Source organism: Tenrec ecaudatus, chromosome 5, assembly GCF_050624435.1.
Source record: "Tenrec ecaudatus isolate mTenEca1 chromosome 5, mTenEca1.hap1, whole genome shotgun sequence".
In the NCBI taxonomy this organism is placed as follows: Eukaryota; Metazoa; Chordata; class Mammalia; order Afrosoricida; family Tenrecidae; genus Tenrec; species Tenrec ecaudatus.
Genome location: NC_134534.1, coordinates 161,329,336 through 161,341,391, shown reverse-complemented (window position 1 = coordinate 161,341,391; position 12,056 = coordinate 161,329,336). Strand labels below are relative to the sequence as shown.

The following is a 12,056-nucleotide window of genomic DNA, read 5'->3' as shown; positions in this document are numbered from 1 at the left end:
TGGCTAACAGCAGCCCTAGATAAGGTTTCCAATCTGTAAATCTGTACCAGGACCAATAAGCCCTATTTTTGTCCCACAAGGCAGTGAGTTTGGACCACCAAGCTGGTAGTTAGTGGGTCCATCACTTACCCAACAGCATAACCAGGGCTTTAAAATATATGCATCAAAATCTGAAATGCAAATATCCCTCTGTAAACATAAAACATTAGTAATAAAGAAATTAAAACAACTGAATAAAATTAAAAGGTTTCAATAAAAAGATGGAAAAATAATTAAAGAATATGTAGGAAATGACAAATCAATAATATTTTACCAAAATTTATACTTGGCTACTGAAATGAGCTTGATTATTAAATAAGAAATAATGAAAAATTTAAAAGCCCTCAACAAGATGGCTGGGCTGCCCCACAGGATTATCAAGGAAACCCAGTGTTTGCTGGCAGAACCAGTTCCTGGCATTAAAGCAGAACGAGACGAGAGCAACGCCCGTTATTTTCATGTGGTCATTGCTGGCCCACAGGATTCCCCCTTTGAGGGAGGGATTTTTACACTTGAACTGTTCCTTACAGAAGAAAACCCAATAGCAGCTCCTAAAGTACGTTTCGTGACCAAAATTTATCAGCCTATTATAGACAAGTCGGGAAGAATATGTTTAGATATTTTGAAAGGTAAGTGGTCCGCAGCACTGCGGATCCGCACGGTTCTGCTGTCGATCCAGGCTGTTAAGTGCTCCCAGTGCAGATGATCCACTAGCAGATGATGTAGCCGAGCAGTGGAAGGCCAGCAAAGCCCAGGCCATAGAAACAGCTAGAGCATGGACTAGACTCTGTGCCAGGAATCATATTTAAGTAGATCTGATCTTCAAGTGTGCATCACTTCTCCTATTCTGCCAAGACTTCTTCCTTGTTTTGTTTGCCTTTAATGGACACAGTCTTAGAACTATTACTGAATAAAAACCCAGACATCTTCAGTCTTTTGGTAATTAAATGCACATTCGCAAATCTGGCTTGTCCTGATTCGCTGTTGTACAGCATGAGCAGAGGGTAGAAGTATCGCCTGGATTGCTGTTAACTGTGGAAAAGCAGCGGCCCCTCTGCTTTCATCCACTTCCTCCCCCATCGTGGTCTACGTGTACAGCACTGTGAAGGAAGGTAGTTGTCAGGGGGAGCTGCAGGGGTGTGGGTGTTTTTCTTTATTTTATATTTTGAGGTGGGAGAGGTAGTTTTAAATTTGTGGGCTCCTCCCCTACCCCCTTTTGGTGATCTAATCCATTGGTTAAAAGCAGCTAACCAGTTGTTCTTTAGAATATACCCTCCAGCCAAGTCTAACTTTATGTAGATACTGTAGTTTGACAAGATTGATTGTTTGAACCAAAATGTGAACATTAGACATCACAGCCCTCACTAATACCACTGCGACTTTGCTGTCAAGTGTCGACTCCTCACTTCAAAAAAAGGCGTGTGACCATTTTGTATGGCTTGTCTGGAAACTTCTGTAAATGGTATGCTTTAGTAAAATATTCTTTGTTATTCTAAATAAATTAAAATAATGATAAATTTTAAAGCCCTCAACTCAAGCATTTGGAAAATAGACCAAGCAAGGGAAAACGAAGCAAGCAATTAAAATAAACGCTGCAACTAATGAAGAGCAAAACAGATCAAAAGAAAAGTAAATCTAAGCTGTGATTTTTGTTTTTAAGGATGGAAATTTAGATAAGTATCTGCCAAGAACAACTGAGAAAATAAGAGGGGAAAATGGCACAGGGATTAATAAAGAGTTCTATTAAGATGAAGTATATATTTTTAACTTAAGAGACTATCAGGTATAACTCTCTCAATCCACATGAAAAACAGAATGAAATACGTGGAATAAATTATAAGGAAGATAAATTGTTCTAACACTGACTCAAGAACAAGAAGACAAAAGTCCAATACATTGAAGAGAAATTAATTTTAATAAAAGTACTTGGTATAAAACACAAGGAGGAAATGGGATAAGTGATGGTATGGTGCACTGAGGGGATTGAAATGGATTAGAAGAAATAAATGTATAAATTATTGAAAGTTAAACTGATGGTCTGCTTTGTAAACCTATGAAAATCAATAATTTTGTTTTGTTTTGTTTTTTTGAAGGCCATTGACTTTATTGATTTAAAAAAACTTCACAAGGACAAAGGCCGTTCTACCAAAAAGGAGCCAAATGGCCTAAAACAGACCAGAGGTGAAGGTGAGCGTGAGGGAAGGGGCAGGAATGCTGGTAACTGTGACGGTAGACCTGGAAGGGGACCAGGACTTTAAGGAAGGAAGGGGAACTCATGCAAACATGAGAAATCCGAAAACGTTGCAATGGGGAGGGGAGAGAACTCCCGGAGGCCCTGGAGCCATTGGATGCGAACTGGACACAGCAAGCTTCTCCTTTGCAGAGGACGGGGAAGAGTCCCTACACAGCCGCTGACACCTGGGGGCTCCCCAGACAGCACCACCAGAAGGCGGCACACCACTCTCGAGGCACCCAAAGCACTTCCAGGACTGGTTGACATCAGCGCCACACGTGTCCTTGAGCCATTCCTGGAAGAGAGCTTCATCTTTCTTCAGTACCAGAAACTGCCCAAGGACCACACAGGCCTTGTCAAAGTCCCTCTCCTCCAGCTTCTTGCCCAGGACGTCGTCAATCCCGGCCAGGCTCTGCTCTGGCTTTTCCCCCAGGAGGTCCGCCACAAAATCTCCGTGCTTCTGGGAGGTTGTCATCTTGAGCAGGCGTATTAATCGGCAGCTCACCCATAACGGCTCCTCCTGCCGCTACCTCAACCGCTACTAGAACTTTCTACCATTTTCAATAATTTTGTTCTTAAGTGTTTGGCACAGATGATTTTACAAGTGAGTACTTTAAGCCTTCAAACAACACACAAACTTTGCATACACTTATAATTTTATCTCTAAAATAAAAGTGTTCCATCAGCAATCTTACCAAATAACAACAAAGATAGCACATACGTATGTGTACACAAAGACACACACAAACCAAACAATCTAAACATTCAACCACAAGAGATTGGTGTAATAAATAACACTGAAATAGAATAAAATATAACTATTAAATGGAAAGTATTCACAATAAAGTCTTACAGCATTCATACTACTATGAACCCATTTTTAAAGTGCATTTAGAAAGTTATACAACCAATATTAATAGTAACATTTCTAGGTATTACTACTATGGGAAGTTATTTTTCTTTTATAGTTCATGTTTTGTATGTATTTTCCAAGTTTTCTAAAGTAGATGAGTATTATTTAAGTAAATTGAAAACAAACTGATTTTGTTTTGTTTTTTTAAAGAAATGACTTCCAATTTTGAGAATGATGAGAGCAACCAATGTAGAAGGGTGCTTTACTCAATTGGTGTATGTATGGATTGTGCTAAGAGTTGTATGAGCCCCAATAAAATGATTTATTAAATTTTTTTAAAATGACTTCCAGGAGGGGGCACCCAAAAGTTGCCTTTTTCTTTTTCCCTTTTTTAATATCAAAGTTGTTTATAAGATAGACAGTCTAATGACTTGTTTCCAGCAAAAGATTGCATGGGATCAAATTCTCCTTCTACCACTTACTAGCGGTATAATCTTGGGCAAATTGCTAATCCTCACTTTGCATCAATTTCTTCCTTTACCCAATGGGAATGCATTAACACCCCTGCCTCTTAGTGTGCGAATCAAATGCACTAATGCAGGTAACAAGCTCAATGTCCAATGCTTTGTAGGCACAGAGGATTGGCTATAATGACTCAAATTATTGGCTTTGTTTAATTCTGCAAGGTTTGGTAAACTAATCTGTATGCCTGAAATAAATTTATATCACCCTCTAAAGCCATTTTATGCAACCTGATTTTCATCTTTGTCACCTATGATCTATAAACTTATAAGAAACAACCCTATATTTCTTGATATATAAAGATCTGGTTCCTGTGTTTGTCTCATCACAATCCCTGCCATAACTAACATGCAAGTTCATAACCTCAATTCCAATGAACTTTATCTCCATTCTGCCATGGCCACCCACATATGTACCAACCTGTTTCCATGATTTCTTACTTGCCTCTAAGATCTCAAACTTCAAAACTGCTCAGACCACAGCTTTGTGCCACTCTTTCAATTCTCTACCTCTACATCCTCATCATTTTAATGACTATTATAATTACTCTCTTGATCTTTTCCAAGCCTCTCAATCAGTCTTCTGTTTTCCCTAGCCTAAATACTATGGTGAACTACTGTATTTTAATGATAATGCAGTATCAATAATATCATAATAGCCCTTGATCCTCCTGTCAGACTGGCTTAAATAATTCCCACTGTTAATTTACTCCTTGTATACTGAATTCCGCTAGTGAAATTCATGAAACAATGAGAAATGTGGGCTACTACATTCCATAGTGAGCATTTAATGTTATCTTAGTACTATTTGTACTGATTTCTGACAATCAAAAAAATAAAAACAATTCTCTCCAATCCAAAATTTCATCCCCCCACTTTCTTACTCCTAAATTTTACTTTCCTTCTAACTTAACAAGACAGAGCTGAGTAGTCTGAATGCCTTCAACTTCCCTTCTCTACACTTCAGTTCTGTTTCCCTCCTTTATACTTCAGTTTCTCCATCTCAATGATTTTGTTTGTTTGTTTCATGATATAAAGAAAGTATTCTGGGCCCCTTTTCTTTCATGGCTCAATTTTAGATATTCATCTTTTCATATACTGCATTAGAAGTTCTCAAATGTCTGCATTCATCAGAATTACCAAGGGGCTTGCCAATTTCTGAGCACCTACCTCAAAGTGGTACCTCAATTGATTCAGATGATGGTGATTTAAGATATATTGCTCAGATCTCTCCCTAGGTGGCTGCTATGTATTGAACTGTCCCACATAATACTGGTTGAAATCTAATGCAATCAAATACATCTGTAATGTAATATACTCGAAAGTAATTATCTTACATCTAATGTGGGAAGTGACCATGCTCAATACCAGCAGCTAACATAAGACCAAGGGTTGACTATGTAACAAACCATCCATTGCTCATATTTAGGTTCAAGTTGAAGCTGAAGAAAATTAAAACAAGTCCACCAGAGTCAAAATACAACCTTGTGTCTATCCCACCTGAATTTCGAGAACATTTCAAGAACAGATTTGATACATTGAACACTAATGACAGAAGACCTGATGAACTGTGGGTAGACATCAAGAATGTAATTCATGAAGAAAGCAAAAACTTATTAAAATGGTTAAAGTGACTGTCAGAAGAGACTCTGAAACTTGCTCTTAAGTATAGAGTAGTTAAAGTAAATGAAAGAAACAAAGTCAAAGAGCTACGGATAAATAGAAAATTTCAAAAGGCAGTCCAAGAACATTGTAATGAAATGTACAAATACCTAGAGTTAGAAAACCAGAAGGGAAAAACAAGCTCAGCATATCTTAAACAAAAAGAACTCAAGAAATAGTTCAAGTCTTGAACTGAAATACTGAAAGGCTGATTCTATGGGCAAAATTTTGAATGATGCAGAAGAATCAAAAGAAGATGGAAAGAATACAGAGTCACTGCACCAAAAAGAACTGGTCAATAATCCACCATCTCAGGAAATAGCATATAAGCAAGAACTAAAGGTGCTGAAAGAAGAGTTCAAGCTGTACTGAAAGCGTCAGTCAAAAAAATGCCCCAGGAATTGATGGAATACCAACTGAAAAATTCAACAAGCTGATAAAGCCCTGGACACTTACTTGTCTATCCAAGAAAATATGGAAGACAGTTGGCCAAATAACTGGAAGAGATCCAAATCTGTACCTGTTACAAAGAAAGGTGACCCAACAAAATGCCCAAATTACAGACCAATATCACTAACACCGTAAGCAAGTAAAATTTTACAGATCATTCAACAATAATTTCAGCAGTACATTGACAGGGAGCTGCCAGAGATTCAGGCTGTATTCAGAAGAGGACTCGGAACAAGTGATACCAATACTGATGCCAGCGGGATCTGAGTTCAAAGCAGCGAATACTATAAAGATGTTTAATCGTGTTTTATTGACTGTGCAAAGGCATTCTACTGTAAATTTTTAAAACTATGGATATCCTTGAAAAGAATGAGAATTCTAGAACACTTCATTTAGCTCATGCAGAACTTATACATGGATCGAGGTGTTGTATAAACAGAATAAGGGCATACTGCATGGCTTAAAATCAGAAAAGGTGTGCACAGGGTTGTGTCCTCACACTAGTTAAAGCAGTCTCTCACTTACTCAATATGTATGCTGAACAAACAGAGAAGCTGGATTATATGCAGAAGGAAGGCTTAATAATAACCTGCAATATGCAAGTGACACAACTTTTCTTCCTGAAAACAAGGAGGACTTGGAGCACTTACTGATATAGCCTTCAGTGTGGATTATAACTCCATATAAAGGAGATCAAAATCCTCACCAACTGGACCAATAGGTAACATGATGGTAAATGGAGAAAGGGATGAAGCTGTCAAGGATTTTGTTTTGCTTGGACCCATAATCAATACTCATGGAAACAGCAGTCAAGATTTTAAAAGTGGGCTGCATTAGGAAAATCTGCTGCACAAGACCTCTGTCAAGTACTGAAAGCAAGGATGTTACTTTGAGGACTAAGGAGAACCTGCCCCAAGTCATGGCATTTTCCCATTGCTTCATATGTGTATGAATGTCGAACACTGAGTAAGGAAGACAAAGAAGGCATGTGAACTGCGGTGCTGGAGAAGAATATTGAAAGTACAATGGACTGCTAAAAGGACAAACCTATCTGTCTTGGAAGAAGTAAGGTCAGAGTGCTCCTTAGAGTCAAGGATGGAAAGACTTCATCTTAGAGACTTTGGATATGTTGTCAGGAGAGGCTAGTTCCTAAAGAAGTACATCCTGCTTGGTGCAGTGGAGGGCAGTGAGAAAGAGGAAGGCCCTCAAGGAGCCAGAGTGACACTGGCGGCAACAATGGGCTCCAGCATAGAAGCAATTCTGCGGAAGGCCCAGGACCAGGCAGTGTTTCATGCTGTTGGGCGTAAGGTCACTATGGGGAGGGCACTGACTCAAAAGGCACCTAACAACAACAGCAAATGTAATGCCATCCATAACGTCATCTAATATAATATAATGAGTCGGTTAGTTAGGGTCAATCCAAGTTAGGGTAGATCCTAAACCTAATCCCTTCTGATTTATATAAAAAGCAGCCTAGGCACAGAGACATATACACACAGAAACAGGGAGAAAAGAAGTGCTGAGGCCAGAAGAAAATGAATCTACAAGCTCAAATAACAAAATAAGGAGCTGGGTAGCACTGTGTGTTAAGCATTTACAGCCTAAGAAACTGTGGAGCAATCCTACTCTGTCCTACAGAAGCCAGAATCAACTTGAAAACAGGCCTGGGTGTGCATGTATATGAATAGAAACTTGCTATTAATACCAAGAGGATATTTTTCTATTTTAAATATAAAAAAATTAAAGTATCGAAACTACATATGCATATTACCAAGCAATCAGATAAGAAATATTTATCCAAAATAAATTTTGGGTAATATAGTATTACTATAATACTATAGTAAAATAACAGAAACTGTTCAAAAATTATTGATTTCAAATTGGTCAACTCAAAAGTAGTAAAACTAACAAAATATTTCCCTAAACAAAAATGAAAAAGGCTAAATTATACTTAAAGAAAAGGCTGCCTCAATATAAGCCATCAAAATCATTTAAATGATGATGATTATCCAGTGAAATATTAAAGATAATCATTATAATAATTAAGAAATAGTTGTAATTCTGACTTAATCCACTAGGATATAGGGCAATTCCAATTTTTTTGCAAACTTTTATCTCATTTTTAAGGATCATGATAGACAAAATCTGCTCAACTTGAATGCAATAAAATGCCACGTTGAAGAGCTTTAAAACACCAACTGGGAAAAATGTAATTTGTTCATAAAATAACAGTTGGTCAATTTTTACCTTCAAATTTTTAGGAGAAAAGAGAGGGAATAGGGCTGTAACAATTAAAACACAGAGACTCAATATGCTAATCAGTACTAATTGTACCCCAAAAAATGTATGAACTGTTTATCACTTTCTTCAGATCACACAAATATTAAAAAGCCTAAAAATGACAGTATGTAGTGCATGTCATATGTAAGATTTTTAAACTTCTATATATGATTCTGTCTGCAAAGTGAAGAAAAGCATCGTGAGTGCTTTTATCACTACCATTAATCACCAGAGGACAGCATCTAAAGCAAAAAATAAGCCTACTGCTCATCTTTCCATTAAGAGTCAGAAGTGGGAGTTGGAAAGCCCCAAGGGGAAGCTTCCTATCAGCTCCCTTCTTACACACACTGAGCTCAAAGATGTACCAGATGTCACATAGACTTACTGAAATACCCTTCAACAAAACCATCACGGCAAAACATTGGGAGAAAATAGGAAGAAGGTTTCCATTGTTGAATTATAGAGTGAGAAGTCTCATGAACATAAAATCACAGGACTTTACAAACTTTCCCTATTATTGTACTACTTACAATAAATTTTAAAAGCTTATTTAACGAGTTATTTTTATGTCATATATTATGAGGATTTTATGAACTTCATATTTACCCCTATTTACAGACTACTCCAGGCCTGCTCCAAAACATAAACCTGAATACTTTAACGCAACTCCTTCCCTTTATTATAGTGTGATATATACAGTGTGTCAGGTTTTTTTTGTTTTTGTTTTTTCAGTGTGTCAGTTTTAAACTCTGTTAAACCAAGTAATTTCTTTTTGCCAATGAATACACATTTTGTTAAAGAAAATAATCTAAATTTCAGAATACTAGCAAAAGATTAGTATAATTATTTCTGAAATTACAACTATCCCATAGCAGCTTAAATTAGATCAAATCAGTAAAGAAAAGCTTAACCCAGAAAGATATATATTTCTTTTTAGATTGAAATACTTGGGGAAGAAACCTAAAAAAATGAAGATAGTTATGATACAATAGCTTCTTGAAATTTTTATACTGGTCAATTACACATTTAACTGTTCTGTAGCAAACATCAATGAAGTAAAAATCACAAAGTACTTACAAAGGCTATATAACAATAAGCTGATATGTTTCTATGGTGATGAAAATTTAAACAAGATTTTTTCCTAGACATCTTGACCTCTTGTAAGGTATGTAAATAGCACTTTTTTACACTATGTCTCCACCCATTAGGAAAGCCTGGGAAACATTTCTACATTCACAGAACATTTAAAATAAATATCAAGCCATTGTTTTCATGTAACAAAAAGGGTCTCTTAGTAACATTAAGATAAGGTTTGCTCAGCATGACACTAAGGCTGCACCAAACATACATGCAGTCATCTTGGGAAGATCGATAGAAGCACTAATAAAGAACAGAAAATAAAAGCAGGTATTAATTATTTTAGCCATGAAAAAACTACAAGCAAGCCACTCTAAAGCCTGTCAAACACTGCCCCTCTTTGCTCCTAAAGTAATCATTAAGAGGATGGACAAAAGGAGCTTTGGCCCGAAGTGAAAGAAAATAGCTTTGTAAAAGTTTTCTTATACTCTTTAGTGAAATATTGTTAAATGTTAATATATTCAACCGAATCCATTCTTACAAAGTAATTTGCTTGTGATCTTGAGTGTGGTCTATTCAAAATAAAAAAATAAAATTATAAGATAATCGAGCTATTAAAATTTGAAAAAGAACAAAACACTAATATTGTTATTTCATTGAACTAAGTTGTTCCTTGTATTAAAATTGTGGGCAAAAATGTCCCACAATATTGGGGGGGAAATCTCTACATTTCAAGTAAATAATATAATAAGTTCCTAGCATAAAAAGTAGAAGACTAAATAATGTGGAAAACAGAAGCAGCTGCTAGAACGAGATAATAAAAATTTTAAACAATTCTAAATCTTGGAACATAATGTTCTTTAGTACACTGCCTCACATTAAAATTATTTAATGATCAATTTATCATTTTTTCACTTTCTGTTCTAATAATTCTTTAGTTAGAAGTTTATACACAAACAGGACTGAAGTCTGCAGAACTCCTGCTAGTTGCTTTTACTGCTTATTGAATTTTCACAATAAACCAGATGGTAAAGTTTGTTAATACAAAGATGCTTCAGAAAGTTCATAGAAAATGGAATTTAAAGATAATGGAGATTTTTCACAAAATTTTTGAAACCACCTCATAAACAAAGCAGCTCACACTAAAAACTTGAGTAATTTGTCCATGGTGACATGTTAATATGCACCAGCGTTCATTTTAAATGCAGGTCCTCTTAGTCCATGTGTTTTATACTTCACAATACAGGGAAAAGGCATAAAAGACAAAATGGCATGTAACAGAGGGAGAACGCTTAATACATACTAAATACAACCCTCTAATTTTAGTAAAGGACCCAAAGCCAAGAATATGTACATAAAAGTTTCATGTACCATAACTGTAATTTTTAAAATCATTGTATTGGAGGCTCATACAATTCTTATCACAATCCATACATACATCCATTGTGTTAAGAACATATGTACATTTGTTGCCATCATCATTCTCAAAACATTTGCCTTCTACTTGAGCCCTTAATATTTGCTGCTCATTTTCCCCCTCCCTCCCCCTCCCTCCCCACTCCCCCCTACCTCATGAACCTTTCATCATTCACAAATTATTATTATGTTGTCATATGTAGAACTATAATTTTCTATTCAACAAGATCAAATTGACACTGAGGTCAAATATGAGGCTTTCACCTCCCATAGACATTTACAACCTTAGAAACCCAGAGGTCATTCTTACCCTGCCCTACAGGGTCACTGGGAGTCAAAATTGATTTTTATGGCAGTAAATAATAATAAGAACTTACAGTACACGTGTGTCAATATCCTATAATTCATTTCATAAGACCCCAGACACAAACTCCAATGAAAACCCAGCAACAGAAAGATCATTAGGGTTATTCACAACAATTGTTTGAGCTCATAATTGCAGACCTGTACAAGTTTGATGAAGATTTAATACCTAAGCAGTTCAATATTGTTAGCAATTACAAATGGTGTTTTGTATCAAACCATCTTTTTGAGGGTCTTCGTCTTTTTCACTGACCTTCTATTTTAACAATCATGATGGTGTTCTTCAGGGACTGAGCCGTCCTGATAACATCCCCGAAGTCTGTCAGACAAAGGCTCAACATTCTCACTTGCTACACAAGATCTCTACAGAAGCTGGACTGACACAGCTCACTGCAACAGGGAGCTCAAATTGAACAAAGGTGAGGGTGGCATGGGACGGGTCTTTGCTCCTCTTGTACAAAGGACCACCAGGAGGTGAAACTGACTTGATGCCACCACACAACCACCACCATTGTGCTCCAGGTTGCCGCATCTCTTAGTCCTGGTTTTCCACAATTTCACCAGATGTATCTTGATAAATTTTGTTACATACACTACATCTAGGTTCATTTTTGCTTCCTGATTAGAAAAATGTATGTCTTTGACTAATTTGAAAAATTCTTATTTATTATTTCTTTGAATATTGCTTCATCTTCCCCTAATGTTCTTTTTTTAGAATTCTGATGACATATATGTTAAGCTTTATCTATCCTCATATCTATTAACTATTTTCTTTATATTTTTTTCATATTTTTCTTTTGGGTAACTTAGTATTACATTTTTTTAACTTGGTGCTACATTTTGACTGATAACTTTAAATCGAATTCCCAGTTCACAGTGATCTCTTCTCAGCTGCGTCTGTCTAGATTGTTATTAAACCTGTCCACCAATTCCTTTCAATCACAGTATTTATTGTTGGATTTGGTCCTCACAACTAGACCAATAGGTAAACTGTAATTGTCCATTCCACAGTGTCAAATAGATCCTGAGTTCAATGTGAGGCTTTCTGCTTCCATATTGACTATCGGTTGGAACCAACTCAATGACACCTAACAACACAGTTGGCTTTTCTCAAATGTTTGGTCACTTTGAAGAATTTCAGAATTCTGGTGTAGCTTCTTTT

The 12,056-nt window shown here is 36.4% G+C and overlaps 1 protein-coding gene and 2 pseudogenes across 1 annotated transcript in view; 1 reads left to right on the top strand and 2 right to left on the bottom strand.

The window, feature by feature from the left end:
• The window catches only part of LMBR1 (limb development membrane protein 1), a 171,952-nt gene that overhangs the window by 71,690 nt on the left and 88,206 nt on the right, over nucleotides 1-12,056 (bottom strand). The window lies entirely within an intron of this gene.
• LOC142448995 (ubiquitin-conjugating enzyme E2 N pseudogene) lies at nucleotides 392-848 on the top strand (annotated as a pseudogene).
• Nucleotides 2,440-2,857, bottom strand: LOC142448534 (barrier-to-autointegration factor pseudogene; annotated as a pseudogene).